Genomic DNA, 22,665 nt, shown 5'->3' with positions numbered 1-22,665 from the left:
GGATTCCAAACAGATAAATATCTATCCTATGGATGGAAATGGCTTTTTTTTTCCCCACCCCTTAAGAGGCCCTAAATGTATTTCAGTCAGTTCATTTATATGAGTCATTTACATTGATTTTCATGAACCATTACTAGGTCTCTATTCTTCATAACCCTTGACTTAACAAGATCTCTCTCCCTCTCCCCCTGCCCATTTATTATTCATTCAATTTATATTGAATGTCTACTCTGAGAATAGTTCTCTGCGAGGCATCATGAGAATGCCTAAGAAATAAAGTGAAGAGTCTTACCCCAAAGAACTTACAATGTAGTGGGGATGACAGAATTCGGACTTTAAGGGAAGGTTAAATGACTATAAAAGAGATGTTTCTAAAACATCACACAATAAAATGCAAATAAAAGATGGTAATAGATATGTGTGAGTAATGGTGATGGCAAAAAGAGCATCTTGTGTATGTTGTCTCTTAATCCTCAACAAACTTTTGAGAGAAAGATTTTTATCCCTGTTTATGTAATTACAGAATAATGAACTCAGTATTCCAATGGATTCAGATTTATCTGAGCCTAAAATTTATACCCATTTCATTGGGACACACTGTCTTCAATGTGCAATCTTGAAAGGGAGTTCTCCCTGCGGATTTAAAGTGTTTCTGGAGGATATAATTATTGTTAGATTCATTGATCAAATATCAATTTTGTGTTAGGCACTTGCTAAATATATTCTTCCATTTTAAAAATGAGGAAACTGAAGCACAGAAAGATTAAGAAACTTGTTGAAAGGAACATTCAGTAAGTGCTAGAGCCAGGATATCAACCCAAGTGGTATGATTCCCAACACAATGCTGTCTTCTCAGCATTGTGCTGGATATTGGGGCTATAATATTGAGTGGGAGAAGAGGTCTTTTCAGTCCTTTCAGAATAACATGGAAAAGAAACAACAAGTTATACACACTATGAAGTCTGATCACTATTCTGAGGGCAAGTAGTAGGTTGTGGGACTACAAAAGGGTTCCTAACCTGGACCAGAAATAAACAAGGAATCCTTCCCCAAGAAAATCAATATTAAGCTGAGACCTGAGGGATTAGTAGAAGATAGCCAAGTGAAGAGAACAGGAATGCATGTAATTAGTCAACAAAATCAGAGCTCCTAAATTTAAAGTAGTGATTGGTTCAGAAATAAGCCAGTTGTGCTTATTAACCTCTTTCCCCAGATACTCACTTGGTTCACTCCTTAACTGTTTAGGTGGACTGAGGTATCACCTTACCACTGAAGTCTTTCCTAACCCCTTATTTAAAATTTTACCATGATTCCAACCTTCTTTACTTCCTTCCATGGCATCCATTTTTCTCCATGTCATCTATCTAATCTAACTTACTGTATGTTTTATATATTCATTACCTTTTTTTTATCATCCACTAGAACATATGCTTCATGAAGGCAAATTTTTCTTCTTTCTTGGCTTTTGTTCTTTGCTATGTCTCAAGAAATTAAAACAGTGCTTATAACTTAGCAGGCTCTCAATAACTTGCTGAATGAATGTGAAGACAGCCACATGCTCTTGAGTTCATGACCACTCTGTCATGGATCAGAGATACTGTCACTCAGCGCTGTCACTGGAGATGCACTGATGCCCTTAATAAGCCGTGCTCTATTCCAGATGCTCTGGGAGCCACCAGTCCATGAGAGGGGCAGGCACCTTTAATCAGGGTGCTTTTTATCGCCATACAAATATACACATTACACATAGAGTTTTCTTCAAATATGTGTGGAGAAGAGTATCTTAATGTTCATTTCTACCCATCACTTGTACATTCTCCTTTCCATTTTCTTTTTACTTACTTATTTATTTTTTAATTAAATATATTGGGGGTACAATCAGTTAATAAAATTATATAGGCTTCAGGTGCACAATTCTGTAATGCATAATCTGTATACTGTATTGTATGTTTACCACCCCAAGTTCTCTCCATTTTCTTCTCTGAGCAAATTTGTTTCTGGATCTTTTCATCTAGTCAGTCCTCTGAAACTCATCCATAAGCTACATTCCTGTGCCATTATATTTATTGGACCAAAATTTAATAATTTCCTTTCTTACTTTTACTTAACTAGCAAGACCTTTGGCTTTTGGTTGACTAGAAATCTTTAAACTTAAAGTGTACAATTGAAAATATTTGATATAGCAGAGCTACCAAATATATCTTATTCTAAGTATATAGCTTTTTTAATGTTCTCAGATAGCCTAGTTTACTTTACAAACATGAACTGACAGTTGGTACATGGCTTGTCCTTTTACATCCAGGTGGAATAACTGAAGCAGAGAACCCAAGGCCTGTGTGAGAGAGCTCGTGATGGCAAAGGTATCCAAAGACCTGGGAGAGAGACAGAGACACAGAGAGAGACATATTGAGGCCAAGGAGACAGAGAGGCAGAGTGAGACTGAACGCAGTAAGTATATTAGTTAGTTGCCTGACCAGGAAACTGTATAACCTATGTATTCTTTTACCCTTCTTGCATGGAAGTTTCAAAGAGACTTGTGTTGTTTTTTTTTTTTTTTTCCTCTGTTGATATATTACTGCTATGAAAGATTTTGATTATGGTTACTCTATGACTTCTGGAGAGAGTTTATAGAATCACTGGTTAACCAGATCAACTCCATCCATATTATATCATTAGGGTCATTATACCAGAAAAGAAATAGTATACTAGAAATCACTGGAAAGAAAACTATGAAGTAACATTCAGTGTCTGACTGCCTGATGTGAAACTTGCACATTGTGGTAGCCATACCTAGAATAGGCTGAGAAGGCCAGGGTCAAAATAGCAAACTGTTCTTTGCTATTACTTTCCTGTTAACCTCGTTCCAGCCCTTGGATACAAAACAAGTTTGATTTAGAATTTTCCCAGCTGCAGAGACATCAACCCAAGGCTCCTTTTCTGTGTTTTTTTTTTTTTTTCCTCTTGTTTTTCTAATATTAATTTAGGGGGAAAAAAAAACCCAGATCTATTTATATCTCTTAACCAACCAATTAGATGTTTTCTTTGGTATTTGAGCAGACAATTAACATGAATTCTTGAATACCAAACATGTAATTCTGAACAAAATATAGAAGAAGGTTTCAGGTTTCATAACTGTTGAATTTGTGGGTAATAGTTTCCATGTGTTTCCTCTGATGAATCAACCTATAGTCATTTCATAGTTTCATTAAAAACATTTTTTTCTTTTCACAGTTTTGTTTTTCTATTACATATGTGTTTCTCTTTACCCCACACAAAATCTTCTGTTCCCCAGGAGAATTCACATATGAGAAAGAAGAGAGGACGAAGCAATAAATTGTTGAGCACAGAGTCGGTTGGGCCAAGTCCTAAGACTCTTCACATGTGAAGACTAACAAGGGTGGGGCACACGCACCGCAGGAGCAAATAGTGGCTGAATCACATAGGGACTCATGCTCCACACTGGGATCTGAAAACTGTGACAGACTGGCAAGGAATTGTCTGCAAGTCTTCTCTGAAGTCACTAGGATGCTTAAACCACTCCCTCCAGTCGGACAGTAATATGACATTCAGCAACTCAACTTTTAAGACTCTTCCTTTTGACTCATGGGTCTCACTTCCCAATAAAGATCATTTCATCAGCTATTTGTGGTTCAGAAAGAGAAATGTAAAAAATCTGAAATAGCACAAGGTAGCTTTTAGAGTTAGTTAGTTAGTTCAAATCTATGTATGGAACACCTGTTATGCACCAGTCATGGTTTTTAGGAATTAGTGATAGAGTTATCGGTCCCTGCTCCCTGAAGCTTACATTCTAGTTGTGGATAAAGAAAGATATTCAGCAGTTAAGACAATAACAAATATAATGATTTCCAATGGTAGTATTTTACCAAGGAAATAGACCTGGGAGTTATGACCGAAAGTGATGAAGGTGAGGTAAGGTGGAACATTCCAGGCACAGGGAACAGAACATGCAAAAATACACTGTCAGACAGGGTGTCTTCCATCCTTTTCTCATCAGCCTCAAAGGTTTTCTGGGAATCATGGCAGAAGTTCTGCCATCACCAGGAGGCAGGGGTCTTTAGTCAGCTGGTATTTTAAATCTAGGGAGATACAAGACTGCTAGACAGCATGGCCTGAACCTAAAAAGAGGGTCATTATGCAGAATGGTAATTCATCTTGTGTCCCGTTTTGCCATTTTGCTATCTCATTTCCCCTCTCAGCCTCTATTAGCTTTTAGAAAAATATCACCCTTCGGGGAAGCTGTATACATGGTCACCAGGGAAATGCTGAATAAAGTGTTTGAGGAACTTCTGTAACTAACTATGAGAAATGATACCATAATCATCCTGGGTTTAGAGAAAAATGCTACACTATGGGATGATGAGTTTTAGTACATTAAGCCAGTGATTGTCAACTGGGACGATCCCCACCCCTTGCCCAAAAGAGGACATTTGACAATATCGGGAGGCAATTTTGATTGTTACAACTTGGGCAGAGGGGTGAGTAGTGAGAGAGTGGAGTCCAGAGATTCCTCTAGGCATTTGACAAAGCACAGGACAGTCTTCCACAACAAAGGATTAGCCAATTCTGCATTAAATGTTGAATTCAAGTTCCTCTAATGAAACTTATTTTCCACAGCAGTCTCCAATGCTGTGAGGGTAGAGAGTAGATTAAAAATTTCTGGATAGTGCCAATCTGCTAGATCTATTATTGAAGTTCAAAGCCCAGCTCTGCATCTCACTGGATGTGTGACTAAATGTGTATGTAAGACCTCAGGCAAATTAGTTAACATTCTGTATCTCCATGTCCTTATCTGTAAAATGGAAGTGATACAAATAAATTCTTACCTCATGAAGCTATTTTGAGGAAAAAGTGAACTGGTACATTTTATTAACAAAAAGGTCTGACATACAATGATTGCTCAATAAAAGTTAATTTTTTTTTTTTTTTCTGCCACAGTGGCCTGGTTTCTGGGAATGTGATTGGTGAATATCAGAAGAGTAAGCTGGAGATCACTCACATCAGCATTCCCTGCCCCACAGATTCAATTCTGTCCCTTAATTGATTAGCTGCTCCATGCCACGCATTCTGCTGGGGATATGGAGATGGATGACAAATGTGGAGTGGACAGATGTTGAGGAAGTTTGCTCCTTGGGTGCAGCAACGTGATGGCCCTAGAGAAAATCAGCACATATATTTATCCTTCACATGAAAATAGAGGTGATGTTTTAAAGTCTCACTAAAGCTTGTTGGCTATTTGAAATGTGCATGTGTCATTGCACCACTGTCTGCTGCAGCTGACCTTTACGCATTATTCAAACTGAAATTGAATTATCTTTGGTATCTGCTGGGAGGTTTATTAGACAGCTTCTGGGGATAAATCTCTAAGTGACTATGTTAGTTAGGTTTCTCCAGAGAAAACAGAACCAACAAGATATGAGTATACATAGAAAGAGATTCATTTTAAGGAATTGGCTTATGTGTTTATGGAGGTTACCAAGTTTAAAATCTGCAAGGTAGGCTGGTAAGTTGAAGACCCAGGAATAGCCAATATTTCAGATCAAGTCCAAAGGGCATCCAGTGGCAGAATTCCTTTGTGCTTGGAGGTCTGTCTTTTATTCTATCCAGGCCTTCAACTGATTGGATGAGGCCTACCAACATTATGAAGGGCAATCTTCTTTACTTAAAATCCACCATGTAAATGCTTACCTCATCCAAACACACCCTCACAGAGATGTCCAGAGTAATGTTTGATGGCATATCTGGGCATCCTGGTCCAGCCGCACTAACACACAGTTAACCACCACAGTGATTTGGAAAGTGTGGCCCATTACTGGTTAAGGAATACTATTTGAAAATGGCTGAGTTCAGAAGTAGTGGCTATCTCAAAAGTGTCCTCATCAGAGGTATGCTTTGAGTGACTAGCTAAGTAGCAAAACTTTGCTTTCAACTGCATGTGTACCTGGCAGAGGAAACCTCCATCACAAAAAGCAGCAGCTCCCTCTTTCTAGAAGAGCTGAGTGGCTCTGGTTTTTTTATTGATGGACCAAGAGCCTAACCTTTTATTGAAATCATCCATGGCATTTTTGTCATGGATAGAAAGGAACAAAACTTCATGTTTAAGTATTTTCTTAGATTTCTGCCATCTTTTCAAAGCTTATTGATATGGATAAGTTGAAGCTCTGTTGTCCCATTCAAACCACCTATTCACTTAGAATTGTAATTTAAGAGGCTCAACTTTTATAGGAAAATTCTCTTAGGAAATTGAGCAGAGACATGAAAAATAAATTGTCATTTGTTTATAATCAAACTCATGCCTCTTTCATAAATTTATATAAGAATCTGCCAAATATACTTGCCACTTCCTGTTCCTCCTGCAACCTGGACACAAAAGCATTTTATTCAACCACCCCCTGCTAGTGACTGACGCCTTGCCAGGAACTCCCAGCATGCACTGCCATTTGGTCATCTCTTGTCTGCTTGAACACACCCTCCTCCCTAAATTAGTGTAAAATGTATCTTCTAAACACCAGCCCTTTGGCTCGTCCTTGAGGCAGTAGCTAACTCTAATCCAATTCCAAGTGTCAGGATTCGCTCACTATTCTTTAAGATTCTTCCAGAAACAAAATAAGGAAACCAAACCCGTCCAAATGTATGACCAAAGTCAGCTGCTTAAAAACAGTGCTGCAGCCCTGGCCAAGTGGTTCAGTTGGTTAGAGCATTATCCTGTGCAGCAAAATGCTGCGATTCCTGGTCAGGGCACATACGTAGTTTGAGGGTTTGAACCCCAGTCGGAGCACATGTGGGAGGCAACCAATCAATGTTTCTCTTTGTCTCTCTCTTTCCTCCTTTCTCTTCCTCTAAAATCAATAAAAACATGTCCTCACGTAAGGATTAAAAAAGTAATAAACAGCGCTGCAAATGTGTATCCCAAACAAAATATTGAATTATATTAGATTATTTGATATCAGATTTGAACTGAAGGATACTTTAGAGGAAAATCCTTATTGTGCTCTCATCTTCTTCAATTGCTATTGGATTACCAGTCACAGAAGTTTCCATCTCAAGCCCTTTGGGAAGAAAAAAGTTTCCAGATCAATTGTTATTCTTTGTTTTTCTTTCTATTTGGCCCTTGGGTAAAATTAGCCATTTATTGTTATGTTGAAAGTTTCTTATAAATACCACTTTGGAAATTAGAAAAGACAGAATTCAAGGAGGAGAGGAAAATGGGGGGAAACTCAACTGTCCTCAAACATTCCTTCTCTTCCTTTGGAGATGCTGTGCAGGTAAAGCGGTAAGAGGAAAGTTGTATCCTTGTAGGAGGTGAACATGAGCAAACCTAAGTTAATTCATTTGCTAGGGATGTCATAAGGAAGTATGACAGAGTGGTTAGCTTAGACAGATCTAGAGGCTAGGTGTCCAAGATGAAGGTGTCAACTGTGTTGGTTCCTTTTGAGGACTGTGAGGAGGGTTTCCCAGTGCCTAAGGATTTGTTGGCAATTCTTAGCATTCTTTGGCTTTTAGATGCATCACCCTGATTTCTGCCTTCATGTTTACATGGCTTTGGCATTCTTGCTGTGTGCATGTCTGCCTCTGTGTCCAAATTTTCCCCTTTTTATAAGGACATAGGCATGTTGGGTTAGGACCTACTCTAATAACCTCATTTTAACTTGATTATATACAAGGATTCTAATTCAAACAATGTCACTCACAGATACCGGGCATTTAGACTTCAACATATATTGGGGAAACAATTCAGCTCATAGACCTAGGGTTGGAGCTAGAAAATCTCATTGTCTTTTTCTGTATCATACTTGAATATGGAGTTTTCAGGATGATTATTTATGTAGCTTGCAGCATGAAAGTTTTTGTTGCTTTACATTAACATCAAACCACCAATGCACATAGGCTGCTGTCTTCCACATGTCTTAACGCTGTATTGTTTTCTTATACAAATATTTTTATTACATTTTTATCCAAGAATATGACTACATATAGTTTGGAAAAGAATAAGAAAATGAAACTCCTCATTTCAAACATGACAAATTGATCCAAACCTGATAGTACTTAAGAGTCTAGGAAATAAGAATTTCTTTTGGGTCTTCAGCAGCTATTTTTTTTTTTTTTCAGATCTTTTCACTCAAAGCATCCCAACCCTTTTCCACACACACATCTGCACAGTCTAAAGGAACACACATGCATGCACATGCAGATAGATAGACACAGACACACACAAAATGTAGCTTCTCAAATGAAGGCTACTTAAAAAAGATATTGGTTTTAATTTTTCTTATATGGTAGTACTCCCTTTATGTTCTCTTTGTTTCTTTCTTTCTTTTTTAAATTACTTTCTACTGGCAAATGAGTGTCTATTAGATGCCCTGCCAGCTGTGATATCTGTAGCAGAGCAAAAAGATAAACTGCTACTGGTTTCCGCCAGAGACAACCTGCTTTATCTCAAGGAGCTGTACTGCCAGGTGGAGTTGAGTAAACTCTGGAGTTGCAATACAGTTGAGGCACAAAGTTCACCACCAACGTAAAACAGCCAGCCCAGTTCTGCTTTTTAATGGGCTCTAAACTAACGAAACTGAGTAACATAAACAAGGGTGAAGCAATTGCTTCAGCAGAAAAAGTGTTATGTTTTATTGACAACTAATGACTACACTGCTATTTTAGCGTCTTTATGAGCAGAATACAAATTTGTTTATTTTCTCACAAAGGTTACTGGTAAAACAAGGCTGAGAAGAAAAAAGCTTTGTAAAAATTATAAGAAAGAAATTGTTTATTGCCTCCTAGGTCAACTGATACATGGGCTTATAGAATTAGAAAGACCTTTTCGAAAGCAACAAATTCGACCTTCTTGCTTTCTTAGGTAGGGACTCCAAAATTTGGGTGAATTAAATGGCATGAATCTATAGGATTTAATGCCAAGATACAGCACTTTGGGTTCAAGTCTAACTGTAAAATGGAGCTATTAATGTGTAGGGTATAAGTTGTGTTGGGGGTTAAATAAGAGAGCCCTGTTTGAGTTCCTAATGCATCACCTTGAGAGTTATCTTCCCTCTTTTAACCAGGATGACTCTGCTAATTAGTCCCAGAGAAAGGATTAGACATCACTCCTTAGTTCTGTGTTTCACTTTTGTCCATGTAATTTCAGCATTTGGAGGACGGGATTTCCGAAATCTCCTAACAGATGAACCCTATGGTTAAACTGAAAATCTCTTTTCAGATACTTGTTTTTAAAGGCCCCACCAACTTTTACCAGAGCTGCTAATAATTAACCGAAGGGAGTGACTGGGTGGAAACTTCTCCAGGCCTCTCCAGAACGCAGCTTGCCAAAAATGGTGTGAGAGGCAGCCAAAGTCAGGACGAGGAGGGAGAGCAAGGGGCCTGAAAAACACACATGCACATTTGAACGTCTTGGCTCTTGCACAGAGCTGTGAGACACCAAAGCACTTTCTTCATTGTGTATTACAGGTTCAAAATCTCATGTAGGGTCCAAACTCAGAGGAGTGGACCAATGCTCTGGGTTTTCTCAGCTATATTCACTTAATCATTAAATTTATTAACATAAAGCACTTTGTTATTGATGCTCTGATGCTTGATATCTTTTCATTAAGATTGAAGGTTAAAGAATGCTTATATTAGATATGAAAAGAGAAGAAAAAGCTAGCAACCTTTAACTTCTCTCTAAAACACCAATGAAGAAATGATTTGCTAAGTGCCAGTGGTGGGCTGCTAAGTGAAGCCTACTTTTGTGGCCTGGTCACTTTCAATATTGAGTCCCACTTATCAATTTGGGTCAGGTAGAATTGATATGTAACTTGAGGCTGCCCCTTTCTTAGGGACAGGTGGGCATCCTGCCCTGTAATGTTGTCAAGGTAAGTCCAGATAATTTTCCCCACCCAGTTTTAGAATGAACAGTCAAAATGCACTAGGACATTGTGAGTTGTTAGCCACCCCAAGGTATCAAATACCCAAAAGCTATCATAGCCACCAACAAATTCCAGGGGTGTAGAATAGCATAGATGTTGTTCATTGGGTCCTTGGTGAACAAGTGAATTACACAGGAAGCTAATTGTGAAGATAGTTGCCCTTGATTTAGATAACTCACACCAGCCTTGGCTTGTTGGGCAGATATAGGTTTATTTGTGGCACGCTGTTAAGTTCCATCTTCTAGATTCAGGCACTAAACAAAACAAACCAAGATCACAAGAGAAGCAAATGAAATGACTGGTTTCATTTAAATTTTTCAAATCTTCTGCTCTAAAGTTATGAAGGAGTAAGTTAGACTCTTCCCTTATTGAAAATAGAGATAGTAATATCACCATTGTAGGGCTGTTGTGAAGACTATTGAGTCAGTACATTTTTAGGACAGTGCCTGTCAATAGTAAGAGCTCAATAAATAAGTAGATTATTATTATTATCTTCTGAACTTGCTTATTTATTTATATTAATTATTTTTATTGTGATTTATTTAGAAAATGTTTTCTAATCACAAATTACATTCAATATTATTTTGTATTAGTTTCAGATATATAGCATAGTGGTTAAATAATCACATACTTTAGAAAGAGACACCCCTGATATTTTCAGAACCCACCTGATACCATACATAGTTATTACAATATTATTGACTGTATTTCCTATGCTGTCCTTTACATCTCTGTGACTATTTTGTAACTACCAATCCTGAGCTTGCTTTTGAAAGAGTTTTATTCTGTTGTAATTTTTTGTATACTCAAGCATATATATAATTTTGCATAAATGTATACATATTTTCTCACATACATATTTACCTATTATTTAGAGAAATCTTTTTTTGTGATATTTAGCTTCAATTTTCCTTTATTTTCTCTTTTGGGTCCCTTCTGCGCCCCTCCCTGCCACATATCTATAAATAATGACCTGATATATACTTTTACAGTCCCCCCACTCCACTCATATAATTATATATATACATTTATGCTTATTTATATGGGAGAGGTTGGGTTATTTTCTATTTTATGAACCTTAAATAGTGCACAGTCTTACTTTTTTTTCCTGAAGTGTAACTGTATAGAAATTCCTTAAAAGCAGCTATTCAGCTGTAACTCATTCTTTGGAATGGCTGCATAATAATCCCTGGTGTGGATGAACTATAATCTATTTAGACATTCTCATTGATTAGCATTTGCTTTGATCCCTGCTCCCATCCCCATTTCTTGTCACAATAAACATTCTGACATTAAGTGTCCTTTCCCAAAGACCCTTGTGCACTGGTGATCTGAGAGATGTCGAGGAAAGAGATTGTAGTGTTGAATGGCACATGTATGTTTAATTTTTTATATATGCTGCTAAATGGCCTACCACAGTTTTAACAGTTAAATTTTTCTCAGCAATGTATGAGCATCCATTTCTCCACATATCTATCACCAGTAGAGTTTATAGATTATTTCTATTTTTGCCAGTCTGAGGGTATAAAAAAAGATACACTTTTGTTATTTTAATTTGCATTTTCTGGACTAGAGTTTAATGTGACCATATTTACATTTTCTTGTTGGTCATTTGGACTTGCTCTTCTGAAAATATTCTATTCTAGTTATTTATTCATTTTTTTCATGAGTTTGTCTGTTTTTGTTGATTTGTAAAAACAAAACCAAAGTGTTGTCATCTATGGTACAAATATTTCTGAACCTATCATTTGTCTATTGACCTTTTTGTGATATCTTTCTATTACCAATAAAGGTTTTAAATTCTCTGTTATATGCTCAAACATATTTATCTTTTTTTTAGAGATTCTGCATTTGGTCAAGAAAGTATCCTTCCATCTGCAGATTTTTACATATATGTATACATAATATGCTAGATTTTCTTGAAAATATTATATTTTTTACAGTTGTCTTCAATCTAAAAAACATTTATTTTTGCAGATGGCATATAATTAGGTTTAGCTTTTTAAAAATACAGTTGAATGACTCTTATAAACAGTTAAATACATATATAAATATATATGCACATTTATGTTCATATATGTGTTTATATCTATATATGTACGTGTGTATATCCATATGTATGCATGCATTTATGCATAGATGATGGGTATGAGTACTATATGTATATATATAATGTGTTTATCTCCATATATATAGATATATATCCACACATATTTATATATATGTCTATATATATATATACATGTATATGTATTCACATATATGTATATATAATGCTTGATTCTTTTTATAATTTTACTGACTTCTACTACTACCTGTATGTCCCATCAACCATTTGATTCAGGAATGAATAAGAAATTTGAGTGAGTTGTGGAAAGGAAAAAAACTATGTTTAAGTCTCCATTGATCCCAAACTCTCTCAAACATTTTGATCCTTTGAAACTGTAACACAAAATCTTCTGAAAATGAGCCACAATCTTTTCTCTTGGATATTCCTCTTGTGCTATTTATTTCTGTCAGCCATTAGAGAAGTTTCTTCAGGTCCCGTTAAGACTCTAGAGATTCCACACATCTGCCCACTTACTCTTTCTTTAGAAAGTTGCTAGAAAAGCAGAAGGCTATGAGAAAGAGTTAATATATCCATTTTTTTTTCTTTCACTCAGATATTCTGTTTTGGCTTCTTGGTACCTGAGACCCAGCTTTACTTACAGTTAGATTAAAATCAGTTTTGAAGATTTGCTAGCAACAATTATGCCAGTAAAATTACAGTGCATTTCAGAAAGGCGCAATTAGATGCACTTAGAACCATTTTCTAATAATCCAGGTTCATTTTAGCTTGAATTCTTGGGGGGAAGAAGACATAACAATTTAGTTATTTAATTTAAAATATGACATGTAATAATGATTCTCCATTTTCTTAGGATCACATATCATATTTGCAAGTGACTAAAGGACAATGATTTTTTATGGGTTTTCCCTTTGATGACCTTTACAAAAATTCCAGTGTAAAGGTCTAATTCAGTTCATTCCTCCTCCCCCTCACTGCTCTAAAATAAGTATTGGAGAAGTGTCATTTCTACAAATCAGGTCTTGACTCACTGCCAAAAATTTTTAAGGAACAGAATTCTATATGCAGATTGACTAACCTAAGACAACTTTATAGTTCCTAGGATTTTTTTTTATCTTACTCCTTATGAAATTTTAATATATAAAGTGTATTCTTTTTCCTTTTCTTTTTGGTACTTAAGTAAAGAAACAAATTTGCTCTTTCTTATCACAGAAACTTAAAAGAATCACAGGATCTTAGATGTGTAAGGGACCTTAAAAACCAACCAGCATTAGAAATCAGCTACTTTAAACTCTTCCTAAATACTCCTTTTTGAAAAAGCTTCCAGTTGATTTAAGGGAAGGCAAGATTCTGTGAATGACTCAACACTGTTCCATGTCCTATGTCTGTTTTCCTCTGAATATTGTTTAAATGGATTTGCCAGGAGGACGTTCCAGGGATGGGGTTTTGTGCTTGAACACAAGTGAGACTCCACTTGTGCCCTACATTCTAGAGGGAGGTGATTTTGGCAGGGGATTTTTGCTTCAAGGAGAGAGAAGAGGGTGTGTGAGTGCATTTCTTTTCTTTCTTTTTTTTTTCTACTGACACAGCTGGTAGTTCCCCACTGACTGGTGTTTGTTTTGAAGTCACGTGGCAAAGGGGGTTTCTGCCAATGTTTACTCATTACACATTCAAATATGATAGCCTGACACCCATTCACAGGACAACTTCAGTGTTCTCTAATTCTGCTGCCAGAAATGGAAAGTTTATGCCCAGAGTGAAAGTTGCTTTGTTTGTAAATGCAGGAGGTTTCTTACTCAACATGCATTTTTAAGAATTGCTGCTTTTTAAATATTAAATTCATTTAATTGTTTAATTTTTATATGGTTTAGGTTGACTGCTTGACTGATTTTATCTGAAATATTCCTTAATCAGTATACTACATTTATTAGAGAATAACTTCATGGTACACAAGGAAAGGAGGCTCACAACTACTTTATACATTACTGCCCTAATATAAACTGAAAAGTTTTTACCTCTATTTGGGGCCTCTCTCTGGGGAAGAATAATACATTTCTGCTATATCATCTAGACAAGGCTGTGTGACTTGCTTTGGCCAATGAACTGAGAATGACAGTCACTTTCTATCATAGGCTTTAAGAACCAGTGTGGGGTTTTTCATTTTCATTTTTGCTCTGCCACATGACTGGCTCTGTTCCAGATAGAGGCTGCTCTGTTAGCTGGGTTCTGCCATAAACACAAAGTCAATCAAAGCCACAGCCGACAAGGAACATAAGCAAGACATCAAGCTTTATTATTGCAAGTTCCTGAGATATGAAGGCCACTTGTTCCTGCAATATAACCTAACTCATCTTTGACCGATGCAGATTGCATACTAGAAAGAGCAGAAAGAACCTAAGTTCAGATTCTAGTTCTGCCATTGAATAGTGATGTGACCTTGGACATGTCTAAAATACCAGGGACCTTAGCAACTTGAATCTTAGTTTCCTCAGGGATGGGTACAACAACCATCACCTTCTGGATCTCACAGGATCCATGTGAGGTTAAAATAGCATCATTTATGTTATAGTACATGGAAAATGATCATGCCTTGAATAAATGTAAGACACTGTTAACAATTGGATTTTCCCACTTTAGTGAGTTGTATGCACTAACCTTCACCTGTGTTCCACTTTCTAATACATATTTTGAAGTGTATCATCCTTGTAAAGTTTTTAAGCAGTCAAGCCCAGATATTTACATATGCTTGTTCTTAGAATGGCACTTCTGGCTGTAGAGGACCATTCTTTTTAAGCACCCAGCTTTGAGAAGGACACACACAGAGTAGCGCTGGGGCATGTGGGCACTTGCCTGGCCAGGCCAATCAGCCGGATTTTCTAAGCTATGAGTATCTCATGTTCTGGCTAACTGCTTTCACTTTTTGAGAGAAAGTTATAAGTGATAGTATGATACTATTAATATAATATAGTAAAAATACTATTTTATCATTTATTTTACTAGGAAGAGTTATATAGTGGAAGGAACGTTAATTTTAGAATCATATAGACCTGGCACATAGTAATCACTTGGTAACTATTGAAAAATTGAATCAGTTCACATCTCACCAACAGTTTCTAACTGTGTGATCTTGTGCAAGATACTTAGCTTCTCGGGGCTTCAGTGTGCCTGGTTGCGACATACAAAATAATAATCTCTACTTAATAAGGCTTTTTTAAAAGGATTAATGAAGTGGTAGATGTATGAGGTCTTTCAGAGTGCTTAGTAAAAGTGAAAATTTAGTTTATTAGCTATGTTATGTCCTGGAATAGGTGGCCAGCTTATAAAAAAACGGTGGGCTTTTGAGCTTGTTTGCAAGGTTCCATTAATGCAGTCTCCAGATTTCTTCTGAAAAAATCAATAGCATTTTGATAAGACCATGCTTTCTTTCCCACAGAAGGGATACCATTAGTGCATCTGAAAAAAAGCATTTAAAATGGTTTTGACATACAAAGGCTTCAAGGGCTTTGCCTTAGAAAAGCTTTCCTAACAAAAGGAACCACACTGCCTTCCACTGCCTGGTTTCTAGATTGGTTTTCCATCTCCTCTCAATGGTATGGCCTTTATCTCTTGCCAGTAACTGCTTTTTTGATATACTTGCAGGTCCTTGAAAGGCCCTTCTGCAGGTGTTTCTTAGTATCAAGCTTTGGAACTTCTATCCACAACAATAAGGTAGATGGCAAACTTTTAAATGATCTGTATCAACAAAAGGCTAAGGGAAAGAGCTCTGACTGAATGTTGATTAGAGGCCAGCTGCTTTTCCAGGTATTTATCATTCATTTATTTCTGGAAGCCACCCTGCGTGAGATAAGTGGCCTTATTTATTCCGTTTTTTCAACGGTGGTGATTTTGAAATCATAATATCTGTACAAAGAGGTTTATGAATTTGTCCAATGTCAAATAACCAGTAAGTGGTATAGCTGGACGTTCAATGCAAGTCTCTTCAACTCCAAAAACATGTTCTTTTCCTTACATTACCTTACCTCCTGTTTACTGACTATTCATTATCTCAGCGCATGATGCAACAAAGATACCTGGCATCTGGGTGTGTTGTGGAGAGAGTCTTCAGAGCCAGGGGACACGGGTTCTCAAGCTGATAGTGTCATTTACTATTTATGTGGCCTTGGACATATTACTTGTGTCTTTGAGCCTCAAGTGCTTCATTAGTAAAAAGGAAAAATAATCACCCTTTTCCTGCAATGTCAGTGAGACAACTAGGGATAATATAAATAGAATGAGTGCCTGGCATAGAGGAGATGTACAGTCAGTGAAAGCTAGCAATGTTATTATTGTTATGCTCAATAAATAAATCCCTGGATAGGATGCTTAATTCTACAGAGCTGTGCTTGATACCTGTTAAATGGGTGATACAAATGCCATGCAGGTTTCACCGGGCATGCAAGAGATAGCTATTCTTGTTTGAATAACTGGGACAAGACTGAAGCACAGACAGTCACTAGATTGCAAATTCTGTGATAGTAGGAATCACACCTGCTTTTCTTTTTCTTGGAATTGCCCTTTTAGAACAGAAGACAATGGGTTTGAGCATAAAGTAAGTGCTCAATAAAAGCGTGCTGAATGATTGAATGAATATTGGTCCTTAAAGCATGGATTCTAAAGAGGCGTAAAGGAGACTGGAGGGAATGTAAAAGGTAATTTAAAAAGATGTGATGGTCAGAACACTTACAACATTTATAGGACGTAGAAAGTAAAATAATATGGCTAGAGAAGAGGTGTTGTTGGGTGAATACATTGGGAGGTCACAGACAATGGGAGTTTCAAACATAGCATGGCAGTCAGTAGTAGTTCATTCAATATTCAGGCAAGGAAGAGATCAATGGTTGTCTCTATTATAACGATTATAAGGCTAACTCACCTGGCTATTGTGAGGATTAAATAAAATATTATATATAACGACCTTGGGCCTGGCACCTATTAAGTACTCAGTACATAAGCTATTATTAATATCAAATTATTATTGATCACTTTTTGACATTTTGGTGAGCAATGATAGCAGAAGTCATGTTTTGGAGATAGGAGCAACAGCCCAGGGAGACTGGGATGCCAATACTTGTCCCTCCAGGGTACACTGCAGTGACACTCCATGTTACTGGTTCCTGTAACACTGAAACATCCCTCAAGGACCTGTATAGAATAAATGCTTGTCTGATGAATATAGTATCACTAGCCAGTTTTGTAAATTGATCTTGGGGACCTTTTCCCATGTCATCTCCTGAACCCCACCAGTCTCTCTCCTGCACCCAAATGCACCTGGGGAAAAAGGGGGAGTAGGGGGACCTAGGGCCTGGCCTTTATTCAAACATGACTGACTGGGCTACTTAAAGCAATTGTTTACAGTGGTGATTTTAAATTCTGTGATCGATCTGAGATTATGAGATTGGACTAAAATTTGCTTTGATTATTTTCTCCTGTTTTCAGCAGCACGGGGTCTTGCAAGGAGGACAGAGAAACTGTAAACTAAATAAAGAGTCATTTTAGAACAAATATTCTCTGCATAGTTGAGTATTGTGTTAGCCATTTTATGACCCATTATGTGAGTACTTAAATCACTAAAATACAAGGTAGGAAGTGATAAAACACAGAGCACATAAGAGCTGTGGGAATTTGGAGGAGTTATTGCAGCTAATTCAAGAAAGGCCTTATGGAGGAGATCGAACGGGAGCTGTCTTTCTCTCCAACATTGGATTTTGGAAATTTAAAACAGATGGAAAAAATGGAAAGAATCATAAAATGAACACCAATATGACCTGCAGTGAGATTTAGTGCATTTAGTAATATTTTAGTATTTGCTTTCCCTCTATGTATAAAAATGTATGCATACATGTATATGTGTACATATAATGTATAATGTATACATATGATGTATTTTTCAAAACCATTTGAGAGTAAGTTGTAGACATATTGGCACCTCATTCCTAAATACTTAGGCATGCATCTCTTAAGAACAAGGGCTTTTTCCTGCAAACCACATAATTATCAACAAAGAAAATGAGTCATGGCTGAGCTGGAGTTTGGAGGAAAGGTAGGGTTTGGATTTTTTGATGAGCAGTGACAACAGTTCTTAGGGGACCCAGGGTGAGTCAAAGCCCAGATGTATCGGTCTATTTTAATTCCGTCATTCGACAGGAAACCGCTCCCAGTCCAGAAAGCTGAGTGATTTGCTAAAGTCCACAGAGATAGTTTGGAAATAACTGGGACCGAAAGCCATATTTCCTGATTCCTTTTGCATTGCTCTCACTGTACTCCTCTTCCTGACACAGTGCTAAATTTAGAACACAACACTCCTGATTTCTATACAGGGGCACTTTTAAATCAGTCTCAGTTAAAAAAGCATTTCCGTGACACCTTTCTGTGTGGGTTTCCACGATATTGACAACCTGAATCCTGCCAGTTCTTCTGGAAGATCAAGGTTTAAACAGGTGGAGAAATAGAAACTGGAATGCGTAACTGCATAGTAAGTCATGGAAAACCCAGGAGGAATGTCCTAGGTTCTCAGGAAAAAGCAGTGTTGTAACCCGTGCCTCCTTATGCCACAGCCTTATGGCCCGGGTGCCCCTTGCCCTCCTTCTGGTGTGATTGACAACAAGAGACCACACACTTTAAATTCAAGTATCAATTCCCCACGCATCTTGTTTCCCACAGAGACTCTTTGTGGCACAAATGCCATCAGCTGGCATTTTCAGGTTTGTATGAATTAGTTTACAGAGTACCATGAAAGAAGGTGTAGACATGTTTGTTTATTGTGGGGTTTGAACCGTATGTTATTTTAGGGAGAGGCAAGGTTAGGTATGTTCCTACTGTTGGTAAAAGCATGAGCCCAAGTGTACTCATAGCCACTAATTACTGCACATGTATGTGTCAGAAGCTTGCGTGACATCATTTAGTTCTCCCAGATCACTGCGCAGAAGAGATCCTACTCACATGTTCCAGATGAGGAGATGAAGGTTTAGAGACATTTAGTAACTTGCCCAAGATCACAGTGTTCGAAAGTGGCAGAGCTCACTTATCAGTCTAGGGCTATTTGTCTCCAAAGCTCATCCCTTTGTCATTGTTTCTTATTTTTTCCTGTGAAGACTAGAGGTGACCCCAGAAGGACAGAGACAGAGGAATCAGGAGGCCATCAGACACAAACACTTCCACTTGGTGCCCGTCCCCAAACACCTACATGTGCATGTGACTGAGCTTGATTTTTGCTTGGAACTTACGTGGTTATTTTGAAATAAGAGCAGTGGCTATTTATTTTTTCCCTCCTTCAGTATCCAAACTTCTCCCCCAAGACTAATCCCTTCTGAGGTAAGAGAATTTAAAAAAATTTTTTTTAAATGTAGATGCATTTATTTTTCTAAAGCCTCACATCAGAACTTCTGAATTAGAATGTCTAGGAGTAGGGTATAGGATTTTTTTTTTTTTTTATTGTAAGTATCAACATTTTCACTACTAGGATCAGGATTCTTTGTTTTGGTTAATTTCTTCAGAAAGCTTCAGTTCAAATGCAAACATGTTACCTGGAAGCAGGGATGAGACATCATTATCTTTGCCAACACGCTGGCATGAGTCACTATCAGATTATATCTTGAGAGAAAGGAACCTACAACAGGTGAGAATTAATGTGAACTTACATTTTGGAGAAATCCATCCATCCTCCTCAAAGCATGGTATAGAGACGGAATCTGGTAGGGTTCTTCAGTGGGAGGTTCTAGGGAACCTTTTAATACTGTTGGTACTGGGGAAACAGGGAATGAGTTTTGGGAAAAGTAAAGTAAATGCCTTATATAATAAGGTTTGATTAGCAGGGTTGGTTAGAAGGAGGTGCCAAAATGAGTGAATTTCTCTCATTTTTAAAAAATAAGTCAATGATCAGGATACTGCAATGTGTTTCAAAAGGATTTAACACTAAATGATAATTATAGCGACAGTTTATTAGATGCATTTTAAAAAGAAATATAAATCTCACCCTTTAATATGGTTTTGTCACTAAAAGAATAATAATAGCATGCTCTCCATGTTTCCTAACTGGAGTGATCTTTCTCTTTGCAAATAAGTGTACATTTATAGTTGGATATATCATACTTTTTAGCCAAAACAGTAAGTGCTGAGTCTGTTATTTTCTTTCTAAAGTTTAGAAGTTTTTAACTGATAGTTCATGTCTTTCCTTTTCTAGGTTCCCTGGAACATCGTTCATATCTCTATAGTAGCCCTTGCCATGTTTTATTGCACTTCATCTGCAATGCTTTTGCCTCATTTTTCAGTGAGAAGCACCTAAGGAGCAGAAACTGGGTATTATTCGTTTTTGTATACCTACTGGATGACACAGAGGAAGCATTAAATAAATGTATCAAGTGCAAAGGTGAAACTATTGTCTTTCCAATAAAGCCAAGTCTTGCTTTGGTAGGCTCTCATTGACCATAAACTTATGACAAATGTAAATGAAAACACTTTCTGTTTTTACAGGAAGATAATACTATTGATCTGCTGTCACTGTAAAATGGCAACATGGAGCAGCGATGGAGTAGTAGAGGTCAAGTCTCACATTTAACCCAGGTTTCTTATAGTCAAACATATTTCAGACTGGTATGTTTTACTGTTTTTATTGTCACTGCATCATTAATTTTCATGTTTGGATATAAAGACAAAATATGTCTACTGTAGGAAATAGAAAATACAGACATGAGTTAGTTAGGGTTCTTTGCGTATAAGGAGCAGAAACCAATGAGATCTAATTTAGCCAAGAAAAGCAAAATAATTTAAAGGATATAAGGGAGCTTCCAGAATAGACAGGAGGCCAGAGAACTAGTTGAGAAATAGAACAAGAAGAAGGTCAGCTCTAGGCATTAATGTAGGAGGAACTTGTTATCTAACTTAGTTCAGGTGCCACCTTGCAACGGAATGAAATCTGACATTCTTCTGTCCCAAAGAAGCTCGGCTAAAATGTCTAATTAGCTCATCTTAGGATGCCTGCAAATCCTTGGCTTATTCCAGGCTGGTAAGTGAAAGGATCTGGCCAAGGAACCAATAGAGACCCTCTTCATCTTCCCTAATGAGGAGTGAGGAAATTTGATTATTATCCATTCAACATATCTACATGAGGAAGAGGTGATTTTCCAATTTTCCAAAAGAAGGTCAGGGGTACTAGTGGAGAGCTGCAATAAATGCTGGTAAAGACCAAAAAAAAAAAAAAAAAAAAAAAAAAAGTCAAGGAACATATAGCAAGGACTCATGGACAAAACCAAAGGGGAAGAGCTGAGGGAGGGAAGGAGGGAGGGGGCAAGGGAAAGTGGTGGGGGGGGGGGGAGGCAGAGACAAATGTATTTGAAAAAATAAATTAAAATAAAATTTAAAAAAAAAGAAAAAGAAAAGAAAAAAGAATTATTTAAGCACTAATCTTGCTGCCACATGAAGAGAGCAGTTGGTAGGGACTTTTGTTTGTTTTCTTACTAGACTTTATTTTAATCATAATGAAAAGAACTGGATTAGGATCTTACTATACATATTTTTTTTTAAATACTCTATGTCATGGACATTTCCCTTCTAAAGCATTTTTCTAATTACAACATAAAGTTTTATCTTTGACCATTCCAGATACTTTCTAGAAAGACATTTTGGCTATTTTCAGCTTTCTACTATTGTAACACAATGACAAAGTGATGTGGTGGATCAGTGTGGGCTTTAGCAGAATTGTGTCTGAATTCTAGTTCTACTGTTCCCTAGTTAAGTGCTGTTAGGCAAACTGTCTAACCTCTGAGCCTGTTTCCTCATTATAAAGTGGGAGCAGGAATAAGTACCTTACTGATTTGAACATGCTAAATTTGAAGTGATTGTGAGATATCTACATATATACAGAGGGGAAGAGAGTTCTAGACTGGAGGTTTAGATTTTTAAAAAATATACTTTTAGGGGACACTTATAGTCCTAGGAGGAGATGAGGTCAGCCAGGAGGAGAAGGTACAGAGAGAAAGAAAAGGAGTCAAGGATTTAGTGACCTGGGCACACCAATATTAAGTGGTGGAGGGGGGGCAGCTGGTGCAAGAGCCATATGATAAAGAACACATGGTAGAGGCATGAAAGAAACATGAAAATAGTACAGAGAAGTGAAGGGAGTTGTTCTAAGGAGAGAAGAGAGAGGGAATAATCAGAAGGGTACAGGAGGGAGAAGAAATAGTTGGGAATTGAGATTGGAAGCAGGAAAGGCAGTAGATGCAGCAGTGAGGGACACTCATGTCATTTGACTTGACAACTAGGAGGCCTTCTGCCTCTTTAGCTGGAACAGATTTCATGGAGTAAATGGTTAGGAGCTAGAGGAGGACATACAATAATTATAGAGTGTACTTGTAAAAAGTTTTTATAAACAAGGTAGGAGAAGGAGTGGAGAAAAGCTAGAGGAAATCAAGGGAGAATTTTTCTCTTTAAATATGTTAGAGACTTGAACAAGGTTTTAGGCTGATGAAGAAGAAAGTCAAGAGGAGAGGTTACAGGCACAGTGAAGGAGAATTCACTCATATGTGCATTTATTTACTCATTCACTAAATTAGAATAAAATGCCTCCTATGCACTAAGAGATCCTTCCTATGCATTGTGGACACAGCAATAATCAAGTCAGTTTAGCTCACC

The 22,665-nt window shown here is 37.3% G+C and overlaps 1 long non-coding RNA gene across 1 annotated transcript in view; it reads left to right on the top strand.

The window, feature by feature from the left end:
* LOC129075944 (uncharacterized) overlaps window positions 1-15,748 on the top strand; it is a 33,269-nt gene extending 17,521 nt beyond the window's left edge. Inside the window, exons 2-4 of the long non-coding RNA XR_008529684.1 lie at window positions 2,303-2,448; window positions 4,957-5,217; window positions 15,640-15,748. This is a non-coding gene — a long non-coding RNA (uncharacterized LOC129075944). The remainder of the gene's footprint in view (window positions 1-2,302; window positions 2,449-4,956; window positions 5,218-15,639) is intronic.
* The last annotated feature ends 6,917 nt before the right edge of the window (window positions 15,749-22,665 follow it).

The sequence above is a fragment of the Pteronotus mesoamericanus genome, unplaced genomic scaffold (genome assembly GCF_021234165.1).
Source record: "Pteronotus mesoamericanus isolate MK-2021 breed Mesoamerican mustached bat unplaced genomic scaffold, CSHL_Meso_final contig_56, whole genome shotgun sequence".
Lineage (NCBI taxonomy): Eukaryota > Metazoa > Chordata > Mammalia > Chiroptera > Mormoopidae > Pteronotus > Pteronotus mesoamericanus.
The sequence above is the reverse complement of the archived record's forward strand: the minus strand, read 5'-3'. Positions and strand labels throughout refer to the sequence as shown.